Here is a 9,524-nt window from a genome sequence, read left to right as displayed (position 1 = left end):
TTTTCATTATTTTTTACAGTATGTACTTTTCTATATTTTTTCATCATTTTCCATTGTTTTTCATTATTTTTCAGTATTGTTTTACATTATTTTTTATTTTTCATTATTTTTTTTTTCATTTTTAAAAAGTTTTTTCCATATTTTTTTCATTATTTTTTTTCATTATTTAAAATTTATTTATTTAATTTTTTTTTTTTCAGTATATATTTTTCAGGATTTAAAAACATTTTTTTAATTTGTTTTCATGATTTTTTTTTTTCATGTATCTGTTGATATTAAGTTTTTTTTTTCTGAGTTTTCTAAATTTCTTGTTTTGGTACGAGTGCATTTTGTGAACCGGACATATCGGAGCATTCATTCGCAATCAGAAATCAACAACGAACGTGAATGCAGTTACCCAATAACAAGCAACAAATAATATCCCTTTATGTCCGAGTAGCGATATGCCATGTTAGGGGTGAGAGTAAGTAAAAAAAAAAAAACACTAAGTATCGTCTGATTAGAAAGAAATATATCATCTTGTTATCATTTCAATTTTAATATTTTTCTTTTTAAAAAGTACAATGTCAGATTTTTATGCAAGATTAACGTATGAGGTGTACCTTCAATAAGTTTCCAGACTTTTTGTACAAAATTGTCATATGTTAAGTCTTGCGACATTATGTTGAACAAAGATGGCAGCGAAGAATCTTTAGCAATTCCTAGTAACAAAGATGGCGGTGAAGAATCAGTGCAGTTCCGATCTTGAGTGTTAAGCAATTCGCAGTAACAAAGATGGCGGCGAAGAATCAAATGCAGGTTTGTGACAGACGACAGCGAACTGATTGAATCCAAAATTCAACAATTTTTATGGTAACTTTGGAAGTTTCTGATCGGTTGGTTATTATAACTTGTGGTTATTATAACTTGTGGTTATCATAACTTGTGGTTATCATAACTTGTGGTTATCATAACTTGTGGTTATCATAACTTGTGGTTATAAAAACAATTACATCGAGAGTATCACCAGGACCGCTGCGAAGAAGGTAGGTTCTCTCTATCATGCTAGAAAGCTACTAACGCCTGAAAGTATCCTGTACCTCTATAAGGCCACCATTCGCCCATGTATGGAGTATTGTTGTCATATTTGGGCTGGTGCATCTGCTACTAGTCTCTCGCTCTCCTAGACAAGGTTCAAAAGAAAGTCGCCAACCTGATAGGTCCTGAACTATCATCTAAACTTCAGCCTCTGTCCCATCGACGAAATGTTGCATCCCTCTGCCTGTTCTACAAGTACTTTAACGGTGAATGCTCTGATGAACTGCAAGCACTTGTGCCCCCTCAACGTAAATAACCCCGACAAGCAACTAAATCCCACCCCTTCACAGTAGAGATCCCTAGATGTAAGAGGGCCTTCTACTCCAGTAGTTTCTTCCCCAGGACAGCAAGAAGAGGAAGAAATATGGGGAACAGGAAGTGACGTAGCTAGGTCGCTCTGAGTTAAAGGGCGACAATCGAGCTAGGCTGGGAGTTTTCAACTCCCACATGCTCCAGTAGTTTCTTCCCCAGAACGGCTGGACTTTGGAATTCCCTTCTGAGTTCCTGCTTTCCCAGCTGTACTGACATGCAGAAGTTCAAGTGTAACGTGAACCAACATCTTGCTGCCCAACTCCCTACATAGTACCCCTGTAGCTTATGTCCCTGATTGTAGCCCCCTACATCAAAGTGGCAGTGTGTCTTGTTTGGGGTGAAATTGTAAAAAAAATTTTTTTTTTAAATCAGTACAGTCTGGAAAACAGGTAGCAGGATTGGTTGTTGGTTGTTTTTATTTTACGGCATATCAACCCTTTTCGGGTTATTTAATGCCGAATCCAAAGATTTTGAAGAAAAAATTTTTTAATAGAATATATTTGTTGTTTTCACGTCGGTTTCTATTCAACCCATCGCAAGGAAAATTAACTGAGACAAATAGCTAGTTTTATTAATGCGTGTACTTTTGTAATGAAAATCACTGGTGACCATGTTTGTACAGGCGGCATATGAAAGGGGTCAACCCTCAATTTGGTCAGGAATGCTGAAAACGAATATTCGTATATTAATTTTAGGTGAGTAAATTAAGAAGTTGTGTATATATATATATATATATATATAACTACTTCATTTACTCACATAAAATTAATATACGAAAGTATAGATTTATGCATAAACTTTAAGTATTTACTTCAAAACTGCTCAATACGTTGGTAGAGCTCGTTAGTAATTTATGAAATATATATGGCGATTAAGCTACACTGAATATTCGGCGTTTCATCCACTATAGGATTCGTTAGCCTGACGAATCCTATAGTGGATGAAACGCCGAATATTCAGTGTAGCTTAATTGCCATATATATTTCATAAATTAACGAATCCTATAGTGGATGAAACGCCGAATATTCAGTGTAGCTTAATCGCCATATATATTTCATAAATTACTATATATATATATATATATATTTGTTAGTACATTTTCATGTTTTTTAAAGGTAGATAACTCTTATTTTTATTATCTCCCTTGAGAAAGCACACACACATATATATGTATATATATATATATACATATATTTGTGAGTATATTTTCATATGGTTTCCTAAAGGAAACTCTGACTTGATTTATCTGCCTTGATTAATATCTGAGAAGTTCTTTTTGTTTTAACTTATTTTAAAGCGTTTATTTACTTTGGAACATAACAAGTGTTCAGGCTCAAATTAGAACAAGACCGAGGTGACTGTCATGAGACCGTCGTCTCCCTGCATATTAAAACAAAGCCAACCTCCATACGTAGTTAATTGTCATGTCGAAAATAGTAATATATCCAAAAATTACGAAAACTCTACAAGTGCAGAGTTCTTTATAGTTCAAACCAATATTAAGTAATTTTTTTTTTTTTTTTTTTTTGGCATACATTATTGCTGATATTCATGCTGCTCCTCTTTGATCAAATTGTCTCTAGGATGGATTAGAGTTGGGGGTCAGGGTTAGCCTTTTTTTTTTTTATATTTGATATGTAATTCTATGTCGATTTTTTAAATCTTTTTGAATATGCTGAAAACGAATATCACAATTTAATTCGGGGCACATGATGTATAACAAATAGATAACACAGAAAATAGACTTATAGTTTTTAAAGGTTTATTAGAAGAAAAATATGTAACCCACAGTGAGGACCCTAACAGGTACTACCACTCCGGGTCAGAGTGGACCTGGGAGCAATGGTAATTAAAGGGTGGCTCCACACTCCCCAAGCCCGCTTATGGAGCTTTACCATCGGATACAGTTTAAGGTCATATCCAGGACCCTGAAGTGGCGGCGGCTATCCTGTTCTTGTAGAAATTTTGGATGGGAGTGGTCTTCTTCTGGGAGAAGTTTCGGCTGGTTGCTAAATAAAAAGAAAAAAGAGACAAGTTTTAATCCAACGGAAATGGAATCATGTCGTTACAAGTCCGAGTAATTTTGAAATGGATATATCTATAAAAGTGAAAGTGTACAACTTATAGTATAAACCACTGAAATGTTAGATATAGTTTCCTTGGCCATGGATCTAACGTAATAAATTCATATGACCCTTAATCAATAATGGTTAATGTGTCAAAGTTAAAAATAAAGGAAAACATATATATAAGTGTAATTATTACTTCACGCGACAAATAGCTAGGGGGTTGCTTTAATCCACGATGTATTTGTAAGTCATGCCGTGCTTTCTTTTCTCTAGCTTTAATTTAAACCTACGTCACTGCCAGTGGTCATACACGCAAACACGTAACGGGTTCTAGCCTTCCTCCCTGCTACCACGCGTTTTTTCGTTGTTTGGCTCAACACAAAACCCCCAAACTCCCACGGCTAAAATGCTAGTTTTGTACAAAGTACTGAGATGCCAGACAATTATGCTAGTTTAGAACTTTCAGGTCCAAGTAATCAGCCACATTTTTCAGTTTTGGGGCATAAATATTACTGCAAAGGCGTGTAAAGGGCAAACTCGAATTTGAGCGCAATCGTTATTCTAATAATTGCTCATTTTTAATATGCCATTATTATTATCATTTTCTTATATGGATCAGCAAGATATTTTTACTAGTAATAAGTTTATTTTTAGAACAGCTTATCACTTATTCTCTGGTATATTTTTGGTTTTAAAGTATTATTTTAGTATTAGTGTTTAATCTTTCAGTATTTATACAATTTAACATTTTGATATTTACATTTATGTCGAGGTTTAGTGTTTATTATTTGATCGGTTATAACTTAATTTAGCGCTAATTTATAAGTTATGTTTTAGTATCTAATCATGATTTTTTTGTTTTTAATTATTAGTTTTAGTTTTTATAGTTATTTAATATATTATAATTTATTAGAATATATTAACAGTAGTAAAATTATATTACTGATCCATAATGAAAATGATAATTATAGCTGGAACAATTACATCGAGAGCATTGCCAGGGCTGCTGCGAGGAAGGTGGGCTCTCTCTACCGTGCTAGAAAACTTCTAACACCCCAAAGTATCCTGTACCTCTCTAACAAGGCCACTATTCGCCCATGTATGGAGTATTGCTGTCATATTTGGGCTGGTGCATCGGCTACTAGTCTCTCGCTCCTTGACAGGGTTCAAAAGAGAGTCGCAAATCTGATAGGCCCTAAACTGGCATCTAAGCTTCAGCCTCTGTCCCATCGTCGAAACGTTGCATCCCTCTGCCTGTTCTACAACTATTATAATGGTGAATGCTCTGATGAACTGCAAGCATTTGTGCCCCCACAACGTAAACACCCTCGACAGACCCGACAAGCTGCAAAATCCCACCCCCCACACTGTAGAGATCCCTACATTTAAAAGATCTTTCTACTCCAGTAGTTTCTTCCCCAGAACTGCTAGAATTTGGAATTCCATTCCAGGTCACTGCTTCCCCAACTGTACTGACATGCATAAGTTCAAGTGCAACGTGAACCAACACCTCCCTGCCCAAATCCCTACATAGTACCCCAGTACCCCAGTAGATGTTTCCCCCTGATAGTGGCAAAGTGCCTTGTTTGAGGTAAAAATGTAATACAATAGTAATGTAAATATTTGTATATAATTACAAAGCATATTGTTCATGCATTTACATACTTTACTTTAGGCAAATCCACATGAACAAGGAAACCTATCTCTCTCGGCAAAAATGAGTTCAAACTGAAGAAATGTTATATATAATTGTTTTCGGCTAACTTTACCAAATCTGTGCGTATGCTAAACATAAGTAAAAAAAACAAGTAATGTTCAACGCTGCAAGAGAACTAGAAAGAGAATAAAAGTTAATAGACAGGATAAAGTCTGGAACAAAAAGAGAAAAAATTAATTAGCAAAATTTATCAGATGCGAAAAAAGTGAGTAATGTTCAACGGTACTGGAGAACAAGAACAGAAAGGGCCAATTAGAAGCTGGAATCATCAAAAGTCATTAGACAAAAAAGAAATCAAGTAAATAGGATGCCATTTATCAGGTGCTGTAAAGAAATGCTCTTTTAGAATCTTCAAGTCTCAACACTCACTAGTAAAAATAAGTCAAAAACAAGTAATGTTCAACGCTGCAAGAGAACTAGAAAGAGAATAAAAGTTAATAGACAGGATAAAGTCTGGAACAAAAAGAGAAAAAATTAATTAGCAAAATTTATCAGGTGCGAAAAAAAGCGAGTAATGTTCAACGGTACTGGAGAACAAGAAAAGAAAGGGCCAATTAGAAGCTGGAATCATCAAAAGTCATTAGACAAAAAAGAAATCAAGTAAATTAAGAAATTAACTGAAACCCATCTAAAACAAAGCAAATTCAGCAGCTGGTACAAAACAAGTGCTGAAAAGGTGGTTTAGAGTCCTGAAGTCTCAACAATCACTAGAAAATTAGAAATAAATCAAGGTAGTTGTTGCAGCACCACCAAGACACATTGATACAATAAATGAAACCTTTATGAATTCGATGGGAAGTTGGAGTTGCTTATAAAAAAAAAAATATATTATTACTTACTTTAGGAATTTCTGGAACTGCTTCCAAGATGGGGATGAGAGGGGTCATGGGTGTTGCTGCTGCTGGTGCTGAAAACTTGAATAACTTTTTCTTTTTTTTTTAATTGTTTTTTTCTTTTTTTGGTTTGTTTGTTTTATTTATTTTCCTTTATTTCATAGCATTTTATTTTTATGAAATTATTTTTTTGGAAATTATAATTAGGAAATAACAATACTTACTTTATGACTTTCTGGAACTGCATCCAAGATCGGGATGAGAGCGTAACGGCTACTGCTGAAACCTGTAATAACTAGTTGTATTTCACATTATTAGTTTTACATTTTTTTTTTTTTCAGTATATTTTCCTTTAGATCACAGTATTTTAATTTTTGTGAAATTTTCTTTTTTTAAAAAAATATAATTAGAAGAAGATATCAATACTTACTTTATGACTTTCTGGAACTGCATCCAATATTGGGATGACAGGGTCATGGCTGTTGCTGTTGAAACCTGTAATAACTAGTTGTATTTTGCATTATTATTTTTACATTTTTTTTTTTTCGGTTTATTTTCCTTTAGATCACAGTATTTTATTTTTTGTGAAATTTTCTTTTTTTAAAAAATTATAATTAGAAGAAGATATCAATACTTACTTTATGAGTTTCTGGAACTGCATCCAATATTGGGATGACAGGGTCATGGCTGTTGCTGTTGAAACCTGTAATAACTACTTGTATTTTGCATTATTATTTTTACATTTTGTTTTTGTTTTATTTATGTTACTTTAGTACATTGCATTTTACTGAGTGTATGTTAATTATTTTGTTAATTTTTATTAAAATAAAATACCTGTAACAGAAAAATAATTTTGGTTATGATCATGCATGGGTGAATATTTTCGGTTAGACTTGCTAAAGTTGGTTAAAGGAAATATAAGCAGAAAGGAATTCGTTTTAATCACTAGCAACACAACGAAAGAAATACTTACCTGAGGATTGTGCTGATTCTAACTAGAAGCTGCAGTAATGGAAAAGAGGAAAATTAAACTTGTCAATTACAAAAACTGAAATCGAAAAGAAGAAACGCTTGATGCTTTACTCACCTCTGGCTAGTCGTGGTCGCCATCAAACTGAAAAAGGAGGGAAAGGGTGGAATCCACTCGTTACCAGGTACCGTACAGGAAAGGACAGTCTGGGCAGGTAGGTGATGATCTCCCCAAAGTGGAGCGCTACATAAAACATGCATTGCTACGAACATCCTCCGAAAAAGGCGGTTTCTACTCGGAATAAAAGGCGGAGCAGAAAACGGAAGTGTTCTCTCTACTCAACACGATTCCTAGAGAGATACCACAAGATTGTGCGTGAATGTGGAAGAGCCTATGAAAACTCACAAAACTGCCATTCCTACTATCGTATCGGATATTATTAATCGGAGGTCCATCATTGCATTACCGCCCCAGCTCGTAGTTGATAGATAGTAGGAATAATATTACCAGCGCCCTTCAGGCAGCTTGTGAGAACACACAAACTAATGGTAGTATTACTCTAGTCGTTCCTGGTCGAATGGAGCCATGCATGCATTATGTAGTAACACGAGCACGTGTCGCCTGATAAGAAAGAGCGTAGGCTCACCCACTTGGGGAGATTTCCTATCCAGACTTGCACCTATTTGTACACCTGGAACTGGACTCAGAACCTCGACAATGAGAAGAGTCAAGGAGAGCAAGGTGTTGAACTACCTAAAGAGGTCACCATATAAAACAAGCGTTGCTGTGAACAACCTTCCAAAACGAGGGAAGGGACTTTTTGTTCTCTCTACCCAACAGGATTCCTAGAGAGATACCACTAGATTGTGCGTGAATGTGGAAGAGCCTATGAAAGCTCACAAAACTGCCATTCCTACTATCGTATCGGATATTATTAATCGGAGGTCCATCATTGCATTACCGCCCCAGCTCGTAGTTGATAGATAGTAGGAATAATATTACCAGCGCCCTTCAAGCAGCTTGTGAGCACACGCAAACTAATAGCAGTATTACTCTAGTCGTCCGTAGTCGAGTGGAGGCACGCGTGAATTACATAGTAGAAACACGAGCACGTGTCGCTCCCTCTTCGGGGGAATTCGGAAAAGCGCACCTTGCGCTGCAGGTATTTGTTGAGCTGGGAGTTGACTCAACACCTCGACACTGAGAAAAGAGCTTTAGAAAAGCTCCAGATTAGTTACCTGCAAAGTCGAGGAAAGTTGGAGGACCAGGCCTGCGAAGGAGAACACACACAATTTGGGCCTTGATGGAAGCACACGGGAGAGAGGGAGGCCCATTTTTCTCTTTCGGGGGAGTGTTCTCCTTCCAGCCTGCTCGAGCACGTCTTTTCTGCTCGCCACATGCAAGCGTATAAAAAGACGACCAGATGACGGACGCAACAAACTCATGCCATCATTAACTGGATTTTGATCGGGTTCCGTACAACAAGGTGTTGAACTCCCTAAAGAGGGCACCATATAAAACAAGCGTTGCTGCGAACAACCTTCCAAAACAAGGGAAGGGACTTCTTGTTCTCTCTACCCAACAGGATTCCTAGAGAGATACCACAAGATTGTGCGTGAATGTGGAAGAGCCTATGAAAGCTCACAAAACTGCCATTCCTACTATCGTATCGGATATTATTAATCGGAGGTCCATCATTGCATTACCGCCCCAGCTCGTAGTTGATAGATAGTAGGAATAATATTACCAGCGCCCTTCAAGCAGCTTGTGAGCACACACAAACTATTTTAGTATTACTCTAGTCATCCGTAGTCAAGTGGAGGCACGCATGCATTACACAGTAGAAACACGAGCACGTGTCGCTCCCTCTTCGGGGAAATTCGGAGAAGCGCACCTTGCACTGCAGGTATTTGTTGAGCTGGAAGTGTGGACTCAACACCCCGACACTGATAAAAGAGCTTTAGAAAGCCTCCAAACCAGTTACCTGCAAAGTCGGGGAAACTTGGAGAAGCAGGCCTGCGGAGGAGAACACGCTCAAATGGGGCCTTGGAAGCAAACGGGAGGGGTTAGGGTTAGGATAAGGGAAAGGGATAGGGTAAGGCCCATTTTTCTTTTTTTGTTCGGGGAATGTTCTCCTTTCAGCCTGCTCCTTCCTTAACACGTCTTCTTTGCTCGCCACATGCAAGCGTATAAAAAGACGACCAGATGACGGACGTCATTTCCTGGATTTTGTTTTGCCAGAGCCCATTTAGCCGTGTAGTTGTTGTTCAACTACAACGTTACACCCCCCTACCACGGTGAGGATAGGGTTGGACTTTAGGGGGGAAAATACACATCCACATTTACTAATCTTACTCTTGCAATGTTGTTGTAATAAACAAAAAATTAGGAAATTCTTTAATGATTGCATTTTCGTAATTTTGGGATATGTTACGATTGTCGACTACAACTCAGTAGCTAGGATTCTTTTTTTTTTTTTTTTTTTAAATATCAATTCGAAATGGCGACCGATTCTCTCTTTAACACGGTAAGTTCGGGAAAAGGTG

General features: G+C 36.8%; 1 long non-coding RNA gene across 1 annotated transcript; it reads right to left on the bottom strand.

Moving 5' to 3' along the window:
- Window positions 1–3,129: 3,129 nt before the first annotated feature.
- Window positions 3,130–9,287, bottom strand: LOC145270975 (uncharacterized). The gene is made up of 2 exons (XR_013865640.1): window positions 6,015–9,287; window positions 3,130–3,398 (listed from the first exon to the last, which is right to left on the bottom strand). It is a non-coding gene; the product is annotated as an uncharacterized LOC145270975 (long non-coding RNA).
- Between the last annotated feature and the right edge of the window lie 237 nt (window positions 9,288–9,524).

This window comes from Euprymna scolopes, chromosome 46 (assembly GCF_053919585.1).
Source record: "Euprymna scolopes isolate OS-2025 chromosome 46, ASM5391958v1, whole genome shotgun sequence".
In the NCBI taxonomy this organism is placed as follows: Eukaryota; Metazoa; Mollusca; class Cephalopoda; order Sepiida; family Sepiolidae; genus Euprymna; species Euprymna scolopes.
The sequence above is the reverse complement of the archived record's forward strand: the minus strand, read 5'-3'. Positions and strand labels throughout refer to the sequence as shown.